This window comes from Schistocerca cancellata, chromosome 5 (assembly GCF_023864275.1).
Source record: "Schistocerca cancellata isolate TAMUIC-IGC-003103 chromosome 5, iqSchCanc2.1, whole genome shotgun sequence".
Lineage (NCBI taxonomy): Eukaryota > Metazoa > Arthropoda > Insecta > Orthoptera > Acrididae > Schistocerca > Schistocerca cancellata.
The window spans coordinates 783,400,988-783,412,146 of record NC_064630.1 but is presented as its reverse complement, the minus strand read 5'-3'; positions in this window follow the sequence as shown (position 1 = coordinate 783,412,146).

Here is an 11,159-nt window from a genome sequence, read left to right as displayed (position 1 = left end):
TGGAAAGGAGGAGATAGAGAGAGGCAGGAGATGGTAGAGAGAGAAGGTGAACTGAAGATGGACAGAAAAAGAGGAGGAGGTGATGGCCAGAGAGAGAGGCAGGGTGAGAAAGAGAACGAGAATGCAGATGATGCACACACACACACACACACACACACACACACACACACACAGAGAGAGAGAGAGAGAGAGAGAGAGAGAGAGGGGGGGGGAAGAGAGAGGTGGAGAGGGGGAGAGAGAGGGGTAGGAGGACACGGAGAAAGAAGAGGGAAAAGAAGATGGAAGGGAAAGGAGGACGAGATGATGGGCAGAGTGAGTAAGTGAGAGAACAGAAGAGAGATGGAAAGAGAGAGAGGGTGCAGGAGGAGTTGGAGAGAGAGAGAGAGAGAGAGAGAGAGAGAATATAAGGATGTTCCTACAGTTCCAATACAACACACATGGTTTAGGGAGAAAAGGGGTAGCGTCTTTGACTAGTAATCAAAACGTCCTCTGTCCCAGGTTCGAAACCCAACACTGCTTAAATTTTGAATAAAAATCATCAGCAAAGGAGAGCCAAAGACTTCTGACATAAGAAGTCATCCTCATTCTGCCAATGGCCTTGTCAAAGAGGGCAAAGGAGCGAACAGAGGTTCAGGGCACTCTCTTGCCTTTGGGGTAGGAAACTGCCGCTAAAAGGCGGAAGAACCAGCAATGATCAACGGCATGAAGGCGCAGAAGGCAACGGAAACCGCTGCATTAATGACACATAACGTGTACCCACAGTTGCCTGCAATTGAGAAAGAGCCGTGATGATTTCTCCATTGACAAAAGATTCCGGACTAGCCACTCATTTGGATTCTCGGGTGGGGACTGCCATTGGGGAAGTGACCAGGAGAAAAAGACTGAATAACCAACGAAAGGATAACACCTTACGAGTAGGAGCGTGGAATGACAGAAGTTTTGACGTGTAGGGCAGCTAGAGAATCTGAGAAGGGAAACGCTAGGGCTCAATCTAGAAATAGTGGAGGGTCACTGAAGTGGAATGGAAAGAAGACAAGAATATGTGGTCGTCTTAGTGTAGAGTAATATCAACAGAAGCAGAAAATGGTAGAACGGGAGTAAGATTCGTTATGAAAAAGAAGTAAGGCAGTGTTTGAGTTACCTAGAACAGTTTTTGTTATTTATAGACAGCAACAGCTTAGTCTTATGGCGGTTTTGAAAACGTAACGAAACAACACAATTTCACAGTACAATTTCAATTCCGTTGTTACTCCAATTTCTACCTTGAGACATCTCACAGTTTTCAATACGGGAAGATTCACTACCTTTGTGTTTGTTGCCACCGTCAATGGTGCTTTGTTCTTTAGATTCACCATCTGTATTAACTGTTTTAGCACCACTGTTAGTATCCTGACTCTCAAGTGTTTGGATATATTCACAGTAATGCACTGACTGATCTTACGGTATGACAAAGTTTTGTTTTGTTTGAAGGACATGCTGAAATTTTGTAGTCGTTACAAGCGTGCACCTACTCTTCTCGCTAATAATGCTACTTGCCTCGCAAGCTCCCAAGTAACGGATCTAGTATGTTAGATTGAAGCAACAATGACAGCACGACAATGACGACTCAGCTTCAATTGTTCTGAAGCGTTTAAATACACAAGGTTTTTTCCAAAATTAATGAGCAAACGTTTAAAATAGTATTAGCGTTTTAACACCTTCTGTGTAAGGCTCCACAAATTTAAATGAAATGTTATGTTATGTTTCACATATGCAGGTGAGTGGTTGGAATAGGTAATTTAAAATCGGAGGATGGGATAGCTTGTTACAGAGAGGGTGGGGGTGGGCGGTGGAGGAATCCCACACATCCCCTCTGCAAATCTCACACTGCATGCAATGCACAAAGTCGTAAGCTCTTTGGTACTAGCAGATCATTTATATGAAATGCATGCACGAATGAGTGTAAAACACCTTTGGAACTATTGCCTACCCTCAGATAATGACTACTCGCAGAAATACATGTTTCGTCTGTTATTTATGTATGAAATTTTCTTTATTGTAATACATTTGTAACTCATATTATTGATTACTGCAACATATAAAAAATATAAATTAAACAAAAGATACTTCCATTTCCGATAAAATAAGTTGGCATCTTTACCACTGAAGTCAGAAGATTTGGTATAATAGACAGCAAAAATGCAAAATTACGTCTGTATAAATATGAAAATAAAAACTTGTCTATGTTATTAATACAAACTGGTTAATGTTTGGTAAAAATGGTGCTAAGAAAATATTTTTGACTCAAGTTGCTCAATGACTCAGTACTGTTTTCCTTGAGCTCTCGCCATACGAAATTTTTGAAAGCAGTGGTATGTGCATAGACTTTGTTCAGAGAGGTGTGTGGAAAATATGTACGTAACTATTGATCTTGTATATGTGAATTAATGTAAAATGTAAATAGATCATTAAAGAACCAAGAAGGTGTCGTGAAACTGAGCAGTACCACCTATCGTGGCTATACATATGTCTGTTAGAACGTTTGCCGGTAGCTGTGGCCGAGCGGTTCTAGGTGCTTCAATCCGGAACCGCGCTGCTGCTACGGTCGCAGGTTCGAATCCTGCCTCGGGCGTGGATGTGTGTGATGCCCTTAGGTTGGTTAGGTTCAAGTAGTTCTAAGTCTAGGGGACTGATGACCTCATATGTTAAGTCCCATAGTGCTTAGAGCCATTTGAACCATTTTTTGTTAGAACGTTTACGCCATTATGTACTATTCACTCCGCTTCTTGTTTGCACTGGGTGACACCTGATGGTGGAGCTACAAAGCCTCCGACATTAGTCGTTCAATAAGGAGATACATCATTTACAAATGAAGCGTATTTTTAATTCAGCTACCAAAAATATTGTGGTGTGCGTACTGTAAGACGTTCGGTACGCACACCATCAGATTATTTGACTTGTCGCTCTAACGAAGTAGGCGAGTGTCAGCAATATGTCTCGTGGTCTTATTGTGGCGTGTTTATCTGCTGCCGTTAGGTCAGACGATAGAAATGCCACTTGCACGCTTAGAGTAGCAGATTGACAGTGACCAACTTTAAACAGAACTTGATTAATTTTCACACACATTTATTAAAATAACCAATAACATAGACATAACGTAACTTGATTCAGGATGCTGTTTACAATTGACAATCTGAAGTTCCTTTGGTCTTGATACGTTAATCTTATTCTCACATATCTCTGATACTTGACAAAGTGTCTATACATTTACCTTCAAGGCTATGTACAGGAATATAATAATCTTATTAGGCGCAGACTGAAACTTGACTATAGACTAATGCAGAGTAATGCAGACTAATGCAGACTGACTAATCGGATGTCTGTACACTCGTTAGAATACCTCGCGCGTTCAGGTATCACTGCGCGAGTGTGATCCGTGAGGAGAAAAGGTTCTACGTTAGCAGCAATCTCATTGGCTGCGTTACATATTAATACACGGATCGGTGGAAGCAGAATTTGGTCCGTGTCTATGACAGCGTCATCTCGTAGTGTGGAGACGGACGAGCGCTGCGCCTGCGCTGTTGTGCTTAGCGGGGCGTTCTCGCTTCCCACGCCCGGGGTCCCGGGTTCGGTTCCCGGGAGGGTTAGGGATTTTCTCTGCCTCGTGATGACTGGGTGTTGTGTGATGTCCTTAGGTCAGTTAGGTTTAAGTCGTTCTAAGTTCTAGGGGACTGATGACCATATATGTTAAGCCCCATAGTGCTCAGAGCCATTTTTAGCCGGCCGCGGTGGCCGAGCGGTTCTAGGCGCTCAGTCCGGAACCGCGCGACTGCTACGGTCGCAGGTTCGAATCCTGCCTCGGGTATAGATGTGTGTGATGTCCTTAGGTTAATTAGGTTTAACTACACTCCTGGAAATTGAAATAAGAACACCGTGAATTCATTGTCCCAGGAAGGGGAAACTTTATTGACACATTCCTGGGGTCAGATACATCACATGATCACACTGACAGAACCACAGGCACATAGACACAGGCAACAGAGCATGCACAATGTCGGCACTAGTACAGTGTATATCCACCTTTCGCAGCAATGCAGGCTGCTATTCTCCCATGGAGACGATCGTAGAGATGCTGGATGTAGTCCTGTGGAACGGCTTGCCATGCCATTTCCACCTGGCGCCTCAGTTGGACCAGCGTTCGTGCTGAACGTGCAGACCGCGTGAGACGACGCTTCATCCAGTCCCAAACATGCTCAATGGGGGACAGATCCGGAGATCTTGCTGGCCAGGGTAGTTGACTTACACCTTCTAGAGCACGTTGGGTGGCACGGGATACATGCGGACGTGCATTGTCCTGTTGGAACAGCAAGTTCCCTTGCCGGTCTACGAATGGTAGAACGATGGGTTCGATGACGGTTTGGATGTACCGGGCACTATTCAGTGTCCCCTCGACGATCACCAGTGGTGTACGGCCAGTGTAGGAGATCGCTCCCCACACCATGATGCCGGGTGTTGGCCCTGTGTGCCTCGGTCGTATGCAGTCCTGATTGTGGCGCTCACCTGCACGGCGCCAAACACGCATACGACCATCATTGGCACCAAGGCAGAAGCGACTCTCATCGCTGAAGACGACACGTCTCCATTCGTCCCTCCATTCACGCCTGTCGCGACACCACTGGAGGCGGGCTGCACGATGTTGGGGCGTGACCGGAAGACGGCCTAACGGTGTGCGGGACCGTAGCCCAGCTTCATGGAGACGGTTGCGAATGGTCCTCGCCGATACCCCAGGAACAACAGTGTCCCTAATTTGCTGGGAAGTGGCGGTGCGGTCCCCTACGGCACTGCGTAGGATCCTACGGTCTTGGCGTGCATCCGTGCGTCGCGGCGGTCCGGTCCCAGGTCGACGGGCACGTGCACCTTCCGCCGACCACTGGCGACAACATCGATGTACTGTGGAGACTTCACGCCCCACGTGTTGAGCAATTCGGCGGTACGTCCACCCGGCCTCCCGCATGCCCACTATACGCCCTCGCTCAAAGTCTGTAAACTGCACATACGGTTCACGTCCACGCTGTCGCGGCATGCTACCAGTGTTAAAGACTGCGATGGAGCTCCGTATGCCACGGCAAACTGGCTGACACTGACGGCGGCGGTGCACAAATGCTGCGCAGCTAGCGCCATTCGACGGCCAACACCGCGGCTCCTGGTGTGTCCGCTGTGCCGTGCGTGTGATCATTGCTTGTAAGGCCCTCTCGCAGTGTCCGGAGCAAGTATGGTGGGTCTGACACACCGGTGTCAATGTGTTCTTTTTTCCATTTCCAGGAGTGTAGTTTTAAGTTCTAGGGGACTAATGACCTCAGAAGTTGAGTCCCGTAGTGCTCAGAGCCATTTGAGCTTAGCGGGGCGCGCTCTAGTGGGAAAGTTGTGTACGCGCTGACTACGCGGAACTACGTACACAACAAATATGATGAGCCATGTATTTACAGATGGTATGATACAATCACCTTTTTCGTAGATTTATAATTTTAATCAACGTAACAGACACATATTCCAAGTTGTTTACTTCGTATTTCTTTTTCTTCAGCATTTATGCCGTGGAGCTCTAGGATCACAGAAGCACCTATGATACCTATCAGCAACATTATTAGTCGACCACGATATTATTACACTTGAGAATTTTGATCATGATATTTCAGGGCGACACGGTGAAACACTTTATGATATCTAGACATCTATGTTGAAATGAAGCACAGTGATATGCGTTTTCCTCAGTCACAACTATACTGGTTTTCTATAAAGTCGCTGGGTGTTTCCGATAATACGCACGGGAGGTCAAGTGCAATAATATTGTGGTGGGACCACTTCTACACTCGCGCAGCTCATGTCAACAACAATAAAGCAAGATAGTAGACGAAAGCTTCCTGTTTTGCTAGTGCCAAAGCGGTGAGGAAGCTAACTGCCTTGAGGGTTCAATGAAAGACCCACAACCAGCGGAACACGAGAAAACAGAAGTGAATGTGAAGCGAATGCGAAGCGAACACGAGGGCACGTAGCGCTTACACCAGAGACAGAGACAGAGAGAGAGAGAGAGAGAGAGAGAGAGAGAGAGAGAGAGAGAGAGTCCTCTTTCTGTTGCATTCGCTTCGATGTGAAGGGGGCTTGACAGAAGCTGGGATACTCTCTACAGACTTGCCGGTATCTTGGAGCGTCAGTCGGCGATTACTGGGAGTTCACGTGGCAGCTGCAGAGTCTGTGGTCACAACCTCAGCACTATCTACTTAGGCGGGTGACAGCTGCGGAGGCGAACGACAAGTCCGCCTCCCTGGCACGACATAATTCTGACGGCTGCATCAGCGGCTTGCGGTCTGGCTGCTGTCAGTTCTGAGGCTCCGAACTCACACCAACACAGGAGACTGTCCGAGGGGCTATAAATTATCCTGTGTTAGCGGGGAGTAACTTGCACAAGATCCAGCCAAGTTTAGCCTTTGCTGGCTCGCATCTAACTTTGTACACATTAAGTAATGTCTAAGACGTTCAGCTGGGACGCTGCCTGGTGCAGCAAACGACATTCAGGGACTTCTTCACCAGCGAAGTGTGTCACAGTCCACATTACAACAAAATTTATTGATGAAAAAATGGGGATCACCCAAAATTAATCATTTGGTCTAAAGTGCTATGTAGACGCAGTAATGAAACTTGTAGACAGGCACTCGTCCCTGCAGTTACTTGTCTTCCTCTGACTCATAGTACTGGAACAAAGTATGTCACAAAGAATAGATAAGTCATAGATTATTACCAGACAATCTCCTACGTATGTGTACAGTGGAGCATGTGTTGGATGGAAATTTTCTGACAGGATGGAAGGAGAGACTCTTTAGATTCTGAACGAGTAGATTCATGTCATATATCTTACTAGTGACTTGCCCCAGCTTCTCGTGGGTAGCACTACGTGTAATCTGTGGGATGACTTGTCTGTCGAAGTGGTAATAAATTGTCCACACAAACCATTTCTGACAGTCCTATTAGTGAAAACTGTACCAAAATCCATACGCTAGTTCCTATGATTAGCCTTCACATAAAAACAGGAAAAATTTTGTTGGGTCCTTTAATTCATCATGGTTCAGCCAATTTAAACGAAATATTTCTAAACTACTAGCCTTTTCTCCACAGAATAAGCGTTTGACACTTATATTAGACGTATCTCCTCCTTCGACCTCTCTGTAAACCTCCTCCTCCCCCTCTCTCTGTCTGTTCCCTCTTCACGCTTCTCTTTGTCCATCTCCTCCAATTCCGTGTCTTTCCATGTAATCCTTCTCTACCCCTCTCTCTGTTCATCTCCTTCTCTGCCCTCTTTCTTTCCATCCCCAACTGTCCCATGCTTCCCCATCCATCTCAACCTGCCCCCTCTCTTTGTTCATTACCCTCTCTAACTCAACCTTGCTCAGACATGTCTATCTGCATGCATGATCTTTACAAAACAAGTCGATACAGCAGGCAGATACCACTCCAACAACATGTCAGTCTTGTAGGTCAGGGATTTCAAAACGGTTTTTTACCCCTGATGTGTAGGCTGCCTAGCAAAGCAGGTCAATAAGGCAGGCTGATACTACTCCCGCAACACACCTGTCATGCAGGGTGCTCTACGTTTCTAGGACTAAAAAGAACATGTTTTCTTCCATATCTCTGCTTCTATGAGAACTATAAACTTCTAACTATCACAGTGCTGATACTTATGAAGTTTGCTGTTTGTGTACCAAATTTAGTTGTAATGGATCTGAGGGTTTGTGAGGAGATGCTGGACATACGTATATACATACATACATGCTGGTTAATATGCTAGCTGAGTGCCCAGCATTGCCTGGGTATGTACACAGGTGAGGCAAAACATTGTGATCACCAGCTTAATAGCGTGTTTGTCCATTTTTGGAACAAAATAAATCACTGATTCTGCTATGAGTGTTCCAACAGTTTGTTGATATGTTTGTGGCATTATATGTCTATGCACAGGTCATATAATTCGCGTAAACAATGGGCCGCTCATTACGTATGTGGTGATGGCGCCTGATAACGATGTGTTCCTTAGGATTTACATCAGGCAAATTTGATCGCCGAGACATCAGCGTGAGTTCACTACAATGCTGCTCAAACCACTGTAGCATGGTTCTGGCTCTGAGACAATTATACTGACGAAAGATATCATCGCCACCGAGGAAGGCATCAAGCATTAACAGATGCAGGTGGTTCGCAGTTGTCTGTGTGTCTTCAACTACTGCGACAGGTTCCATGCAAGTGCAGAAAAATGTCTCCCACAGCATAATACTGCTCCTGCCAGACTGCTTCCACGGCACACTGCACGTTTCAAGCCACCATTTACATCGATGATTGAGTTTGTGGAGACGACCATCGACCAAATGCAGCAAAAATTTGATTCACTCAAACAGCCCACATGTTTCCACTGATCGACGATCTAATCCTGATGGTCCTGTGCCCACTGCAATCGTACCTGTAACTGACGATGTCGTTGGGTCAACACGTGAACACTTAGGGGTGGTCTACTGCAGAGTTCCATGTTCAACAATGTATGATGAACAGTGTCCTCCGAAACGTGTGTGAACCAGCACTGTGCTCTTTCAGCTGAGCCAAAGATCACCAACCATCCTACTTTATAGAGCAGACAAGCCTCCGAACCTAACGTTCTGTGAAGAATCGTGGACGTCCAATCATTTAGCACCTAGTGGTAGTTTTACCTTGCCGACTTGTGTGTTCCTCACCTACTTCCAGATATCCAACTGCAGAAAGAGGGGGGGGGGTTTACATTTTAACGTGCAATTTGAACCATGTTATGTTTCTGGAGAATCTCCGCATCATCGATAGAAGAATGATGGGTTAAAAGGCAGACTGGGATTCGATCGTGTTTCATGCAGGTGCCTTACTGCTAGACTACCAGGCCAGTTTGATCAGACTAGCTGTTTTCTGGAATTGCGGTTACTGTTTACTTTCCTGCTTTTCCTGCTAGATATCGCCTCCACTCTAAGTCACCAGCTCGCAACTCTGATCATTGCCATGAGAGGTCACTCCAGATACCAGTTAAATATGGAACTCAATGCTCACAGAAATTTATGTCAGACCAGACTTCGAAAGCGACTACTTGCTGATGACCAGGCAATAATTGCCGACAGTTGAGAATCAGATGACGAGCCGTTCATATACTTTAGTTGATAGCAACACTAAAGCCATGGCAGTTAGAGGACCAGAGCCTATGAGGCCTAAAAATTCTGTAATGCAGAATTGTCCTCGATGGGCTCAGTAGCCTTGCAAATTGTTGTGACTCTGCGCTGATACGCCTATTCGTGTTGTATGCAACGTGCTTTAAGTGACAATGAGTTCTTAGTTCAGTATTTCAGTATTTAATATGAGGGTTGGGATGTAAATAGTGGCAACTATTTATTCACAACCGATAGAAAAGAGTTATACGTTTGCAACTGTTACTGTCGTTCGAAGTAGTCACCAGCGTTGTGTAGAACCCATTGCCAGCGATGTGGAAGGCAAAGGCATAGTATACCATTAACACAGCCTGTTCTGTTGATGGTGCGAATGAAGCGGTCTAAAGTTATGGTGATTCTCGTGTGTAACTATGATGGTGTTATTCTGAAGCATTACGTTCCTCCACGGCAGACCGTCAATGCACAGTATTACTGTTCGTATTTCGAGCATCACCTGCCACCAGCTTTGCGAAAGACGCGGCGACACCTTCTGTACAACCAACCCATCATTTTGCACGACAATGTGCGGGCGCATACAGCGCAAGCTGTGGCTGGTCTGTCCGGTCGATGGGACTGGGAAGAACTGTACCATCCACCATACTCCACAGACTTAAGTCCTTGTGACTTTGATTTGATTCCGAAACTGAAGGAACCACCTCGTGGCATTTGCTTCAGAACTGTTCTAGAGGTTCGACAAGCAGTAGACCGCTCCATTCGCACCATCAACAGAACAGGCTCTGCTAACGGTATAGTACGCCTTCCACATCGCTGGCAACGGGTTCTACACAACGCTGGTGACTACTCTGAACAACAGTAACAGGTGCAAATATGTAACCCTTTTATATCGGTTGTGAATAAATACTTGCCACTATTTAAGTTCCAACCCTCGTATTTACATTGAGATGTTATAGTATTCTTGTGCATGTGTCCATGTATATGACGTTTGAATAAAGGAGATAAAAGTAGACACTCGACTGTTTGGGCTAATGTGGAGGAAGGGCAAGTGGGATAAGGAAAAGACCGTATAGGTCGGAGTTTATGAATTCCTTCTTACGATCTCAGAGGTACATTCAAAACACGCATTTTGTACCAAAACCTAATTTTATTAAGATTTTCTTATTTCTTACGTAATACATTCTAGTTACACGTTTTTGTTATGTGCATACTGCACCCTTCAAAAATTATTAAGGGAACGTATGAATGCCTGTTTACACACATCTGAAAAGCCAGGCCTAAAGGAAGATGAAACTTACAGGTCTGAGGTTTTAAAAATGTCTTTGACTTATGACTGTTCCCGTCCTTTAGCCCTCTTTCGTGCTACAGTGTCACTCCACTAGCACAAACAAATGGCATCAGCTTCCTCCTGCTCACTGCTATACAGCAGCAGCTTCTCAGTCGTCTTGAACCTTTCCGAATGTGGGATGTTGATTTCTCCTGTCATCTAATTTGCCTCCTCCTCTTGTGTCACTTCTCCCAGTGACTCCTTTTGCACACTATCGTTGACAGTTCATTAACTTCCTCATTTGCCATCTATTCTATGACGTCTTCTGCATCGACATCTTCAGAGCCCGGTACATTTTTGACCAAGGAAACGACATCATCGTTTCTGTCTTCGATTTTGGTTTCTACGCTTATTCAAAGTTAAAATGTTCACCTAAAACAAATTTTTAAGATCTTAGAAGTTGAAATGGAAATGAGCGTTTGGCGTTATTGGTCGGGAGGCCCCTTGCGGGGCAGGTCCGGCCGCCTAGGTGCAGGTCTTATTACATTCGACGCCACATTGGGTAACCTGCGCGCCGGATGGGGATGAAATGGTTATGAAGGCAACACAACTCCCAGTCCCTGAGCGGAGGAACTCTCCGAGCTAGCCGGTAATCGAACCCGGGCCAGTAGGACGACAATCCCTCACGCTTACCA